The sequence below is a fragment of the Anabrus simplex genome, chromosome 3 (assembly GCF_040414725.1).
Source record: "Anabrus simplex isolate iqAnaSimp1 chromosome 3, ASM4041472v1, whole genome shotgun sequence".
Lineage (NCBI taxonomy): Eukaryota > Metazoa > Arthropoda > Insecta > Orthoptera > Tettigoniidae > Anabrus > Anabrus simplex.
The window spans coordinates 121,537,716-121,553,749 of record NC_090267.1 but is presented as its reverse complement, the minus strand read 5'-3'; positions in this window follow the sequence as shown (position 1 = coordinate 121,553,749).

The following is a 16,034-nucleotide window of genomic DNA, read 5'->3' as shown; positions in this document are numbered from 1 at the left end:
TTTAGGGGTAGACATAAAATTTAATTCCCGAATAATTATGTTATTGGTGGTGGTATCGATAAATACTACATAACTAAAGTTATACTACATGATTAAAGTTATGTAGTATTATGTTTCCAATCATTTTTGTCTTATACATTGTTACCATACCGGCTTTGATCAGAGATATTCATGAATTTGGATTTTTGTTATTAAGACTAAGCGCGAGTCACGTGAAAAAAATGGGTAAACAGGATTTAATGAAAATTGGTATGAAAAGTCGGAAATAAGGAACTACAGTCTACGCTATAAATCATTTTATAAGATGCCCTAATATCACAGAGTCGAAAGAAAATTAAATGTGAAGGCCTACAATATAGAAAGCTCATGAAATTGATCAACAATAACAATACATTGACCATTGTTTGTTATGATGTGTTTTGTCTTTTGTTGCCACTCATCTCCGATAGATAGGATTAATGCAGCGTACCGAGTTTTTTTTTTAATTCGTCTTACGTCGGACCGACACAGCTAGGTCTTATGGCGACGATGGGATAGAAAAGGGCTATGAGTGTGAAGGAAGCTGCCTTAGCCTTAATTAAGGTTCAGCCTCGGCATTTGTCTCGTGTGCAAATGGGAATCCACGGAAAAACATCTTCAGTGCTGCCGATAGTGGGGTTCGAATCCACTATCTCACGGATGCAAGCTTACAGCTGCGCACACCTAACCACACAGCCTACTCACCCAGTCGTACCGAGTGTAACAGCTTGTCTGAATATTGGCGGGAAATAGCTGGGGAGTTAGGTAGCTTTCTTATTTAGCATGCCATCCCTCTGTTTTCATAAATTTTCCGACCGGGCGAGTTGGCCGTGCGCGTAGAGGCGCGCGGTTGTGAGCTTGCATCCGGGAGATAGTAGGTTCGAATCCCACTATCGGCAGCCCTGAAGATGGTTTTCCGTGGTTTCCCATTTTCACACCAGGCAAATGCTGGGGCTGTACCTTAATTAAGGCCACGGCCGCTTCCTTCCAACTCCTAGGCCTTTCCTATCCTATCGTCGCCATAAGACCTATCTGTGTCGGTGCGACGTAAAGCCCCTAGCAAAAAAAAAATTCCGATACTACTGGTACGTAACACACTGGTTCATCATAGCATTCGAGCTATTCAATCCCTACTCTGAGGTACTGATTGGAATGAGAAGTGTGCATATTGAACGACATAATGTCAGAGGAGTGTTCACGGCTGTCTGTGGCCTGGTCATTTCAGCTCTGGAACTTTGTACTGTTAGATCGACACCGTAGTACAGTACTGTTCGTTAAAAGTGAGAAAATGTGTAGTTTTTTATTTGATCGGGTTTTTTATGTGCTAACATTGCTTCTAATCGCTACATTCTACTGACGTTTTTGTAATGACCTATGTTGACTTCAGTTAGGAGTCAGTCTTTCTGAGAATCTCGTAGCGAAGCACAGGTAAATCAGCTAGTAAGGAATAAAGGTAGTGGGGTTGTGAGTCATTCAACAGTCTATAAATTACAGTAGCTGTGTGTAATATACGTAGTTCGTCGAATTTTAAAAAAGACTAGTCTTTCAAAATGGGGGTAGTAGGTGAGCAGAGTAATGTATCGTCATTGCGCATATGTAACCGCTATCTGATAATATTTCTGCTTAGAACTCTGACCAGAAATGTTCTGTCGTCAACTTTTAAGTATTGCATGAACCTTATCAACGAATTTTCGTTCTAAGTGATACATGTGCTGTGAGTCCTCTCAACATTGTCACATAAGGGTATTTCTAGGCGCAATGACAATATAAATCTTATACATGAATTTAATTCATTGTGTAGCTTATTGGTCTGTTAAATAGTCGTCTCAGTAATTAAATAACATGGGTATGAATGTCTCAAGCAATCCAATTTCTGAAATTAGCGTGGGGGGTGGGGGGTAGGATCGTAGAAATTTGAGAGGATGAAGAGGATGAGTGTACACACTCGTTGTGTGTTCATTCTAATTGAGATGTTCAGTCAAAACGATACCGAGGATTCTGACTGCGTTTGAGAAAGTAATATTAATATCACTTGGCTTTAAGTTGGGTATATTGGAGCTTTGGAGTTTAGTCATGAATCCGGTTTGTCCAATGATTATTGTTTGAGTTTTATTCGGATTATTAATGAGAAAATTTTTGCTGGCATATTGTGTTAAATTTTTGAGATTTTCATTAATTTGCTTTATTGCAAAATGCATGTTTCCAAGTGGGGAATGGTAGTATATTTGGAGTTCTTTAGAATATAACCAGCCTGATGGCCATGATCATTAGGGTGTCAAGTCTATTTATCGTCTGACTCCGTGGTTAGGGGGTTCGACTCCATTTGGTCGAAATAATTTTCACCTTCAGAATTTCGGGTGGCAGGGTGCGAGAGGTGGTGGTATACAATTTTTAATTACTAGAATTCGTGCCTAAGGCTGGATTCAGTTCCAAACCTCACCGCAATCTTCTTATGGTGTGAGGGCATATGACGCTGTTGATGGTAATTCGTCCGTCGGATAGAGACATTAAGCTTCGAACAGATCCCTTGGTGTTAATCGACAGGACTAGGCTACGTGAAGACACCGGGAATCACCCTCTTCCTACCTCACTGCTTCATCACCATCCCACCTCCAGAAGCGCAGGTCACCCATGGGTTTCAAATGGAGAGACCTGCACCAAGCGAGCCAAACATATTCTCGGACACTCCTGGTACTAAAAATCATACGATAAGTAAGTCGGCAAATAGAAGATATTTGCAAAATTTAATTATTTTTGACATGCCACTTACATAAAGCTAAAACAAATCGTAGGTAAGAGGGATTGAGGGATTCCACTTCTTCTTCCAGTCCGTTGAGATTTACTCTCATTAACGACAACATGTTGCCGGCGGTTTGTGAGATAAGAAGGAAAGAAATGTGTGACCATCTGGCGAAAACCATGGCTTGTAATTTGGCCAAAAAATCTACATTTACGGTATCGAAGTCACTAATGACCGTCTCTATGGTGTAGAGGTTAGTATGATTAGCTGCAAACCCCCGGAGGCCCGAGTTCGATTCCTGGCTCTGCCATGACATTTGAAAAGTGGTACGAGGGCTGGAACGTGGTCCACTTAGCCTCGGGAGTTCAACTGAGTAGAGGTGAGTTCGATTTCCACCTCAACCATCCTGGAAGTAGTTTTCCGTGGTTTCCCACTTCTCCTCGAGGCAAATGCCGGGATGGTACCTAATTAACGCCACGGCCGCTTCCTTCCCTCTTCATTTTCTATCCCTTCCAATCTTCCCATCCCACCAGAAGGCCCCTGTTCAGCATAGCAGGTGAAGCCGCCTGGGCAAGGTACTGGTCATTCGCACCAGTTGTATCCCAGACCCAGAGTCTGAGGCTCCAGGACACTGCCCTTGAGGCGGTAGAGGTGGGATCTCTCGCTGAGTCCGAGGGAAAAACCGACCTTGGAGGGTGAATAGATTAAGAAAGAAAGAAGGAAAGAAGTCACTAATGAATTCGAGGAAGGTAAGGATTGTAACTTCTCTTCGATCCATGGCTTATAGTACTTCATTTGTAATCTTCAATAAGACTGTTTTGGTACTCTATCGTTTTATAAAGCCACACAGTAAAATAACTAGAAGGTTATGTTTGGTTCTTTTTGCTAGTGTTTTTACGTCGCACCGACACCCAGGTTATGTTTGTTCAGGTATTCCATCATCTGTTGGTGAATCAACTTCTCAAGAATGGTGAATGGTGAGAGATCAGGATTATAGGGCGGGTGATCGAGTGTCTCTCACTTGAATTGGCGTACCTTCCGCGTGACGACTATTGCAACCGCCATCTTGTGTCGTAACGCGACCCGCATGAAATTCAGAGCACCATTCCACATCGGTGGTATTCGACAGACCTGCTGCCCCATACACAGTCTTCATTTCTCCGATGGATGTCCACCGGTGTTTGTCCTTCGGCAGCCAACAACAGAATAACAGCACGTTGGTCCTGTTTGGACTCATTTGGTAATAACGTCGCCATAGTTCACGTGGGCGCATTTAGCGCACGCACCTCGGCACGATATGATTGCCACACTAATCCCTGTCTACATGTCCGTGCTTATATATCCGCATTGCAGTCGAGCTACGTTGCATGTCCGCTGTAGCAACGCTCTCAAACGAAAACTTTTTGATGACGCCTTACATTATATTAGATGAGATTTATTTATGTTAGGCTAGGTAATATTAACTAATAATGATTTGCAATTTCACTTTGTATCACAAGGAATGTTTCTCTAATTGGAATGAAAATCCTGTAGCAATCAATAAATTAATTTACTACATATTTACAAAGCGCAGGCAGTAATTAAATTGTGCGCTATGATTGGGAGTATTGCATCTATAATATTTTTTGAAGCGAAATAGAAATATCATCATTGCCTATGAAATTTGATCTGTTGGAAAGTACACTGACTGACAGAGCAAATGCAACACCAAGAAGGAGTGGTTCGAAATGGATGAAAGTTGGGGAGAAAACAGAGACGGCACGGACGAATAATTGATGTTTATTTCAAACCGATATGCAGGTTACACAATGCGCACGGCATCGACTCAGTAGGATGTAGGACCACCGCGAGCGGCGATGCACGCAGAAACACGTCGAAGTACAGAGTCAATAAGAGTGCGGATGGTGTCCTGAGGGATGGTTCTCCATTCTCTGTCAACTATTTTCCACAGTTGGTCGTCGGTACGAGGCTGGGGCAGAGTTTGCAAACGGCGTCCAATGAGATCCCACACGTGTTCGATTGGTGAGAGATCCGGAGAGTACGCAGGCCACGGAAGCATCTGTACACCTCGTAGAGCCTGTTGGGAGATGCGAGCAGTGTGTGGGCGGGCATTATCGTGCTGAAACAGAGCATTGGGCAGCCCCTGAAGGTACGGGAGTGCCACCGGCCGCAGCACATGCTGCACGTAGCGGTGGGCATTTAACGTGCCTTGAATACGCACTAGGGGTGACGTGGAATCATACGCAATAGCGCCCCAAACCATGATGCCGCGTTGTCTAGCGGTAGGGCGCTCCACAGTTACTGCCGGATTTGACCTTTCTCCACGCCGACGCCACACTCGTCTGCGGTGACTATCACTGACAGAACAGAAGCGTGACTCATCGGAGAACACGACGTTCCGCCATTCCCTCATCCAAGTCGCTCTAGCCCGGCACCATGCCAGGCGTGCACGTCTATGCTGTGGAGTCAATGGTAGTCTTCTGAGCGGACGCCGGGAGTGCAGGCCTCCTTCAACCAATCGACGGGAAATTGTTCTGGTCGATATTGGAACAGCACATGCTGTGTGGTGTCTTGCACATGCTGAAGAATGGCGGTGGACGTGGCGTGCGGGGCTGCCACCGCTTGGCGGCGGATGCGCCGATCCTCGCGTGCTGACGTCACTCGGGCTGCGCCTGGACCCCTCGCACGTGCCACATGTCCCTGCGCCAACCATTTTCGCCACAGGCGCTGCACCGTGGACACATCCCTATGGGTATCGGCTGCGATTTGACGAAGCGACCAACCTGCCCTTCTCAGCCCGATCACCATACCCCTCGTAAAGTCGTCTGTCTGCTGGAAATGCCTCCGTTGACGGCGGTCTGGCATTCTTAGCTATACACGTGTCCTGTGGCACACGACAACACGTTCTACAATGACTGTTGGCTGAGAAATCACGGTACGAAGTGGGCCATTCGCCAACGCCGTGTCCCATTTATCGTTCGCTACGTGCGCAGCACAGCGGCGCATTTCACATCATGAGCATACCTCAGTGACGTCAGTCTACCCTGCAATTGGTATAAAGTTCTGACTACTCCTTCTTGGTGTTGCATTTGCTCTGTCAGTCAGTGTATTAACTTCTTTACTTCGTGCTGGGTAATGGTGCGAAACGTGAACGTTGGGCGGTGTAGTATTTAGTGATCGAGTTGCGTGATGTTACGGGTATTATTCCAGCAGAGAAAAACGAATTTATCTCATCTGGTGAAATATGTGGTTCGGTAGGTTTGTTGTTCGGTTTCACGAAGCCGGCTGAACGCAAACGATGCCAGATGTTCCCTGAATTCAACTTTCCGTCAATCTGTTGAAAGTAAGCAAATTCCTCATTTCGGTTTAAACACTAGCCCATTATTATTATTATTATTATTATTATTATTATTATTATTATTATTATTATTATTATTATTATTATTATTATTATTATTATTATTATTATTATTATTATTATTATTATTATTATTATTATTATTATTATTATTGGGAGAGCATGCTGGCATAGAGTATTTGCCACTGGACTCCCAAAACTAAACAGTTATATCATGCACTAATCTCTGTGTTTTCGAGTGAGATTTTCAGTGGGTCAAGTAGATTGGTCTAGAAGGGCACCTCTTCCCCCCGTCCTCCGTACGGCGTAGGTCCTAAAAATTAAATCTGGATCCTCTACACTAACTTTTCAAATTAGTGTTTGAAAAAAGTTATTATGGAAATAATAAATGCTGTAATTAATAGCCTAATAATAATAACAACATTATTATTATAACATAAAATTATTTTTCCCTTCTGACTATGAAATCAACCAGGCGTTTGGTACGTGAGATATTTTATTTATATCAGCTCATAGCTTGTCACTTCCACTTCCCCACCGAACGACAACGGTTCTCGAGTTATGAATAATCCCCAAAACTTTGCTTTGTTCTGTTAAACAGGCAATTTCCCTGGGACTGGTCCTGAATTAATCTCATTAGACACATGGCAAGTCCACGTCAATTGTAATTAATAGGTGACAACTCTCGACTTAACATTGCCACGCGCTGGACAGCTATGATTAGGTCCTGTCATGCAATCCTGCCGCGAGAGCTCGTAATTTGCATTCAGCGGGGTGCTCTCTGCTGCTGATGTAACTTCGGCTAAGTTCATTTACAATGACGTATGATATTCAGAATCATTTGAATATTATAAAGACTAATAGATGTTTATTTGTCAACATCAAGTGGAATTATACCGATTGTTTAAGTGGGGAGGTACACCTTAATGGGTCAAAATATTGCAGCTTTCAATTCTTTTTCTTCGTAAAAATATGCTTTGCCCTTTAATATGATGAAAAGTAAATATTAATTCAAGTGGCATTCTTGTAAGTGCTTATATATGAGGCATCTTCGTAAAATCAGACAGAATAAAAGTGAGTATACCTTAATTCAGATGTAATATCTCAGAAAAATAAAGTTATTGGATATATCTGTGGCACAATATCAGCTCCATCTGTTCATTATATTAAATTTTGAATTTTCCTTGTATATTGTCGTTGCGTCTTGTGACAATGTTGAGGGGAGAAATATTGACCCGCAGCACATGTCACGTAGAACGAAAAATCGTTGCTATATTTCGTGCCATACTGAATCCTAGATGACAGAACATTTCTAGTCATAGAGTCTAAGCTGAAATATTATCGCATACTAGTTTTTTCTAGGCGCAACGAGGATATACATCTCCCCCATTCAACTTTTTACAGAGATATTGTGAACAAACTTTTAAAGGTATGACATTCAATAATTTAATTATACATAAACAAGACTAGCTTTATTAGACATTTTTATTACCTTTTTATTTATTATTACTACTAATGTGGTTCGGCCTTGTAAGACTATGCGGCCAGTATTTACGCAGTAAGAGACCATAAATGTATAGATATTCTTGGTTGAAAAGGAGTAATAACTTATAACTTAATACTGCGGTCCAATAATTATTGTGAAATTACAGCGCATAATAATTATTGTAGTGTAAGGTCCGGCTCCATGGATAAATGGTTAGCGTGCTGGCCTTTGGACACAGCGGTCCCGGGTTCGATTCCCGGCAGGGTTAGGAATTTTAACCAACATTGGTAAATTTCGCTGGCACGGGGGCTGGGTGTGTGTGTTGTCCTCATAATCGTTCCATCCTCATCACGACGCGCAGGTCGCCTACGGGAGTCAAATTGAATGACCCGCACCTGGCGAGCCGAACATGTCCTCGGACACTCCCGGCACTAAAAGCCGTACGCCATTTCGTTTGTAGAGTAAGGTTTCAGGTTGGCAGTGGGGTATTTAACTTCACTATACAAGAGCATAGATGGTTCTGCTGTTGATAGTACTTCTTACATGACAGTAGGATGTGGTTCATGTAGGCTATTTTTCCACGGTCTTCTCGGCAGTGAGGGTTATCCCATACAATGATCCTGTGCAGATGACTCTGATAGCATCCTTGACCGAGACGCATTCTTATTAAAGATGAAATGTGTTTTCGTGTTAATTTCAAATTCTTGAACCAGGCTTGCGTTGGGATGGTGGGCTAAATTCTAGCATAGTACTTTTCTCTTTCAAGCTGTGACGCTGCCCAGTACTCAGACCATGTAGGCCTGTTGTTTAATTATGGGTGAGAAATCAGAATATGTTATACGTAGTACAGTCATTAAGGTCTGAGACTGATCGCATAATGACGCTGTGGTGCACTATAGCGCATATTTGGCGCCGTGGTATGGTACCACGTCAATTAGTCTCCCGTCCCTGCAAAAGACAGTTGAGTGCATGCACTGGAAGCAGACGTACGGTCGTTGTTGTGACGGTGATTTGAATGCGCCCTTCGGACCTTGACATGTCACAGTTTGAGCTACGGGCAAAGATCACATTCTGCCGGAAATTGGGCAAAATCGCTGCCGAAACGTTTGAAATGATGCAGCAGGTTTACGGTGAGGACGCATTGAGTCGCAGTGTTGTGTTTAGGTGCCACCGACGTTCTATGCAAGGGCAGGACTGTTTGGAAGGTGATGTGCGTACTGGTTGGCCACAAACTGTTCGAACGGAACGCAAGATCCAAGAAGTAGCAACGTTGGTGCGTGCTAACCATTGCCAATCAGTAGACGATCTCGCAGCAGCAATAGGGGTCAACCATGGTACTTGCCACAAAATTCTGACGGATGACCTCAACATGTCTCGTTTACCCAGCACAGTGTGCCACTAATCCTGTCGCAAGACCAACGTGATAATCGCATGGCGATTTGTGGTGATCTCATCAGGAGTGCTGACGATGATCCGACGTTTCTTAACCGGATAATAAGTGGAGATGAAACGTGGTGCTTCCTTTCAGCGGTGCTTCCAGCAGCTATACCAACGTTAGCAAACGTGCCTAACGGTCAACGACGACTATTTTGAGGGTGGATGTGGTTCTCTTTAAGTGGATAACGGTCAACGGTGTCTATCTTGAAGGTGTATGTGGTTCTGTGTAGGTGTACGCCGTGTAATGTGGCATCGTGTGCGACATACGAAGTCGTGTAGGTGCCTGTCCTCCAGGCGTCAAGTCTCAGAATTTAATGACTGTACTACGTAGCTTTTTGAAGATGCAGTGTTCACATATTGTGGCTTCATTCACTAGTGGTATACTATCACGTTCATCATTATACCAGGGTGGCCTTTAATCCATAGGAGATGTACTTCCTGACCTGCATGCTGGGGGGTAGGGTGTGCTGGCTGTTGTGAGTTATGTTCAAAATATCTAATACATACTGATGAGTTAACAGGTCTCAGCGTGAATCTTCTATCTTTTTAAGGGCACATTGTGTGTCAGGAAGTATCAGACGGTATCGGGGCGATTCCTAAGGAGTACCGAAAGTCCATGTTTTTAACATGGTCTTGCCGTGTGAAAGCCTAGTGAACATCATATTACCCTGGCAGCGCCTGAATCTCCATGCATGCATCATCTGTTCATGTTTCATTGAAACAGGCTAATATTCGTGTCCATACAAAACCACAGGGTGGGGGACTGTACGCTACATTTTAGACTTTGACGTAATTGGATTTTACGGACAGGGAACATCCGTGGCCTGATGCCACTTCATCCAGGTAGCACTTACGCTTGCTCTGGCATTCTATAGAGTGTAACCATCGATATTTAAGCGGAAAAAGGTACTGAAAGTCAACAGCCTTCTCAAACTTTTGAAGCTCAGTAACTACAAATATAACTAAAATTTTGCATATCAAACATACTCGTAAATACATCGCCATTCTTGGAATATTGTTGAGATTTTAAAAGTCTATCGATTACCTGTAATATATTTATTAAATGTGCATATTAATTGTTACAGCTGAATGGGGTTTGAATAAAAAATACTTACAAATAAATAATATTCACATGTTTCCTTTGCTGAAATGTTTCGAAGTCTTATACCAACAATATGCTCTACAATATCTGATATATTCCTTTAGAAAGTAATTATTCCCTTAAATGTTTCCATTAGTGTATGCCTTATACTTTCTTATTGCTAATTATTACTAATTAGTAATTAATATTAAATTGATACTGGCAATATTGTTTTTATAAACGAAATACGAAATCTTACAAAATTGCATGTAATTTCTTGAATCGTTTATCAATTAAGATCAAAACCATGAATAAAAATTGAAAGTTACAGATTATGAGCAAATCACATTCGCATGGTAGAGGGGGGGATAACAATTGACAAACGGAACACTCCACGTCATGTAGGAGAAAAACTGTAAAGAGTTTTAAAAATCAGGACAATTGTGTATATGCAGGAGAGCATCAAAATCAAAACTATGTAAATAACATTTCCCTAACCGTCATAAGGCTTACAGAAAGAATCATTATATTTATCGAATAATGTAGTTTTTCATGATTTCCGATGACCATATTTCACTTACCCGCGGAGACAGAAAATTGAATAAGGTTTCCGATTCACACATATAACGCATACCTTTAATGATATCTAAATAATGTGTGTTATTCATGATATAATTCAGATTATAATTCATTGTTAATTTTATATTAATTCCATTATCAAAAATCTCTCAATTCAAGAATGCTTTTAGTTTCGGCAATTGAACAAATCTACGAGTAGGTTGTTAATTTTATGGAGGCATGAATCATTTACGAATACAAAATCAATCTAGTAGCACGTAGCTATTCAAGAAGCAGGCACCAATATAGTTTTGAAACCAGAACAAATAAATGCACCTCCATACAATTACAGTAAGACACTCAATGCTTGTGAACGCACTCCACGTCCTGCTTTCAAGTATAAACTGTAGTAATTTTAAAGTATTTGTTAACGTGTGTGAACGGGTCAAATTTAATAAATATAGTCATTGCGCCTCGAAATACCGCTATGTGACAATGTAGAGGGGACAAATACTGCCTCACAGCACATGTATAATTTAGGACTACGATATACAAGAACAGCTTTTCTCAATATCACATAGCCCAATTATGTCCATATCTACACTGACGGATCCAAAACCTCAACAGGTGTGGGCATGCATTCTTCTGTGTTGCATTTCAAGTGTCAAGGAAGTACTCCTTACATCAAGAGACGTCTATCGTTAATGCAGAAATTTTAGCTATCTATTCAGCCATTAGATATGGAATTCGTTACTTCCGTAAGATTCGAATGAATTCAAATCTTTCATCATTGTTAAACTCTCGTCGTAAGCCGTCATTCTCTTCTGAAGAATCTCCGTTAAATGGAAAGTTTCTATAAAGAACGTTAGTATGACTGGGCACGAACCCAGAAGATAACATACCTAAGCACACAACAGGGAGGGATTTACTTGGATAATAATAATAATAATAATAATAATAATAATAATAATAATAATAATAATAATAATCTGTAACTTATAACAATTTGAATATAAAGATACAGTGTTTGATGTGGATAACCACAAGGTTTGTATTTACATGAGAGATGAATGATATTGTTATAATAATTAAAATTAACTTTGGCAAAATATTAAATGCTAGGAGCATACAATTCCAACTATCTCTTCCGGGTTTGAACTCATGATGCAGTAGAGCACATGGAGGCCGGCACTCTGCCACTGATCTAATGAGGGAACTATTCAGCTGGAATTTTGTTGAAAAATTACAATCTATTGCCTTGCGGATTAAAGACTAATAGAGCAAATACGATTGTAAAATCATCATTTCCAGAAGTAAATCAATGTCACTTGATAAGAAACTGAGGAGGGTTGAAAATACCAGACCGGTAATATGCAACTGAAAGAGACTGTCCACGTTCATTGAACGTTTATGATCCTCATTCATTTCCGTGTCTGGTCATTTAGGATAACCTTGTTGTTTCGTCTAAACACATCTTTCCATGTATAGGGGTTGTCCAGGAGGGGAGAGATAATTAGGTGGCTTGGGTCTTGTTCATGACCATATTCACACGCGGTATCTGCGTTTTCTGGAAGGATCCCCCATTTCTTCATTTTGATCCTTCATCAAGGGACGCCCACTCTTAAGCGGTTGAGGGACGTTCATGCATGGTAATGTAGGTTGGCGCCAGGAAGTAGTTCTTCCTTCGGTGACATGTCTGTGGGCAGTGAGCCCATTAACTTGTTTTTGGATTGAAGGTTTTTATACTTTCTTTAATTATTTAATGTATTTTATTTAGTAAAGTTAGTAAAGTTTAGTAAAGTTAAGACGAGTTTTCTCTGGTGTTCCCTCCAGCGGCAGAAGCCCAGCAAGGAAACTCTTGCGGAATCTGAGGTGAGACTTTGCTGTTTGGGGACCATGGAGTGGATGTCGATGGTCATTCTCCAGATTTGTTCTCTCGGCGACTGCAGCAGTGGCCCTCCGGATGTTGGGTGGGGCTATTCCAACAATCGGGTACAGTTTCTGCACTGGCTTTGGTTTTAGGCAACCTGACATTATCGTTGCAGTATTGTAGACCGCAGTATCAATACTGAAGTGCTCCTCACAGGAGCGGCATACTCAACGCCTGACACACACAGCTCAAGTGCAGATGTCCTCAGGATGTACGGGCTGGCTACCCAGGCGCTGCCGATCATCTTCTTAACTCTGGACTGGTAGGGTGAAATCGGTGTTAAATTCACCGGTATACGAATTAAAGGCAAAATGGTATTTGAAATTATTAAAATATTCACCTAAAATTTACTTTCATGGTGGTTAGCTAACTTATAATGAAAAAATATGTACAATTGTAAATTATTACAATCATAAATGAATATGCATATCCAGAAATTTTCAAAAGTATTTGGTATGTTGTATATTCAATATACTGTATATAAAATTTGCATTTTGATTCAGCTTTCCGTGCCGACATGAAGCACAAGTGAGTGATTCTCTCATATCTGAAAGACCTCTCTCCTCGTTCACTCCAAACAAACTAAACAAACACCCTTCGCACATTCGGAACAGAGTGGTTTCCCACACAACTCACAGCTTGATCCAGTTTTCCTATCACGTCCACGAGGACATGATGCACTCCGCTTGCGTTTTACTAAAATAGTTGGAAATTCCTCTTCTCTTTGATATGCTGGCATACCACTTGTTTTCAGAATGATCTACTTCTGGTCGCGAGGCATTTATTGGATCAAGCTCTGTCGGAGAAGCTCTGGTTGGTTAAGCGACTTTCCCAAAGCTATGACAATTTTATGTCTTTTAATAGGTTGAGAGTCGCTTCTGCTTGTTCACGGCAGCGAAGTCCAAAATGCCAAAAAATATGACAATTGGCCATCGTCTTGTTCTACGTCCTTTGGAAAAGGTAGACACTTTCTGATCAAGTGCATCTACTCCACCTTTAGTCATGTTATAATACAGGACAATATCTGGATTTCCACTTCCACTCTTTGTGGATTCAGCGTGATGCATGATCAACAGCAAAATTACTGATTTATTCTTCTTCGGTACGCAAGAGACAAGAGTAGTTTGTTGTTTGAAAGCAAAAAGTGCCTAGCTAACCTTCTTCTTGTTATAGGGAAGAAATACAGACGGTATTTGTCTCTTATTTCTCCTCAACGTTCCCACGTAAGTTAGGCCTCTTTTCTTCAGTTCATCCGCTAACTTTACGGGGAAGCATCAGTTATCGGCCTGATGTTTCTATTTGTCATTTCTACTGGCTTCACGTGTCATAACACATTGCTGCCTTTACGATATTGCGCCGTCTAGTATGACACGTGAAATAGAATTCAGATATAGCAAACTAATTCCGTGAGCTCTCATTTACGATCAACTCCAGGCGAATAGCACCCAAGGCTCAAGGCTTTTCGTCTCCATCCGAAAGACGAATCAACATCAACAGAGTCATATGTCCAGACTCCATACGAACACTGCAGAGAGGTTGTAATTATATCCAAGCTTTTGGCAGGCAATCTAGTGATTAAAAAATTGTATACAACACCTCTCCTACCCTGCCGGCCAACATATTGAAAGTGAAAATGTTTTCGACGGATGGGACTCTAACCGGCTAACCACGGTCTCAGTCTGTATAGACATCACAACCTAACAATCATGGCCACCGAGCGTGGCAGAAACAATCTATAACCACAACACCTTGTGCACCTTGCTGACCACCCATCATGCGGCCTCCACCTCGTCCGCTACAAAATGTTCTCCAACTTCTAGGGAATTTCATGTGATAGAAGCCATGCTAGTATGATTTCCTAGTAAAATTCTCTGACTTCGTCAGGAATCTAACCCAGAGCCTCCAGTACAGGCAAACATGACCTAGCAGACAGCTCAAACGAACCAATTAATAATTCTCAAGTATTCGCACTAGGATTCTCTAACCTCCAAATCAATTTAGAAACTACAACCTGACCTCCTAATTGAAAGCACTTCGATTAACACTCTTTAGGTGGTAATCACTCATCGAGAATGAATATATTATTATTCATTTATTTAGGATCGTTTCAACCTCCTATGGGTTACGATTACACAACTTCCTTGACTGTTAATGTTCTTTCTTTCTTTCTAGGCCAATACTCCTTTATTCTCTCGCTCGCCTTTGCTCGTTACTCATCCGAGAATACCGTTTTTGTTGTCTTGGATTTTTCTACGAACAAATCTGTCACCTCCGCAATTTACCTTCTGAAAACTGTTCTGTTAGTAATTACTGTAATTACTGTATACCATTTATTATTATTATTATTATTATTATTATTATTATTATTATTATTATTATTATTATTATTATTATTATTATACGAATACGATTGAACTTACTTAGCTGATGTCGTTGCCTTTTTCTTCTCCAAAAATCTCTTCATCTTCTCGCTGTAGCCTTTCTTGCGATCTTCTGACAAGGTTTTGTTGGTGGTAGTGCTTGGGTGATCTTTAAATCAGTGACTGTCGACTAATTTTCTGAACTTCGATCTGTCTAACACAATATCATCTGCGATGCATAATTCCTGAAGATCTTTTCTAACTTCGAGCAGTCAATTGCTTCTTTTTTCTTTTTTCTTTTTTTTTTTTCCTTTCATTGATAGGGCAAGGTTTAGAATTCTTTTCGTCAATCTCTGGTTACTCATTCGGAGAATGTGCCCATCAGATTTCAAATGCATCTGAAATTTTCTCTGAGTGTTGGACATGAGATTTCCTTATCAGAAAGATTCTCCCTGAGCAGACAGATCCAATTATGCGCCATGAGGTTTTCCTTTTTTGCTTGTCTACACCTTTAATCAATGATCTGATCCCAATGATCAATGCTTCAGACGAATATAGTGCTTCTGGATTGATTATAGTGTTATGATGTCTAACTTCTTCATTTCGAGATGTATATATTGAGCCTGTATGCTCTTTGTAGTTTAGAGACCGCTTCTTTGTTTACTTCACGATTCAGTCCTGAAGGTTGGATGACTTCTCCCAGATATTTGAATTTAGACACTTAGGATAGTTTGCCCTATTGGATTTTCATTGGTTTTCCATGTAGGTATCGAAGATATCCTTCCATATAGTTAGTTTTCTGATGTGAGACCTGAATCCTATTCTGGACGTAATTTCATGGATGCAATCGCTTCCTTTCTGCAATTGGACAACACTGCTAAGTCAACAGCGAAGGCCAAACACTGTAAATTAATTTTGTTTTCACGTAATCTGCCAAGGATTATTCTCATAACTTCTTTTTCCCATGTCGTAATCACTTTATCCAAAACAAGAAAAGTCCTTGTCGGACTCCTGTTTTAACATCAAATGTTTCAGATAATTCCCCTAAGGATATAACCTTGCAATT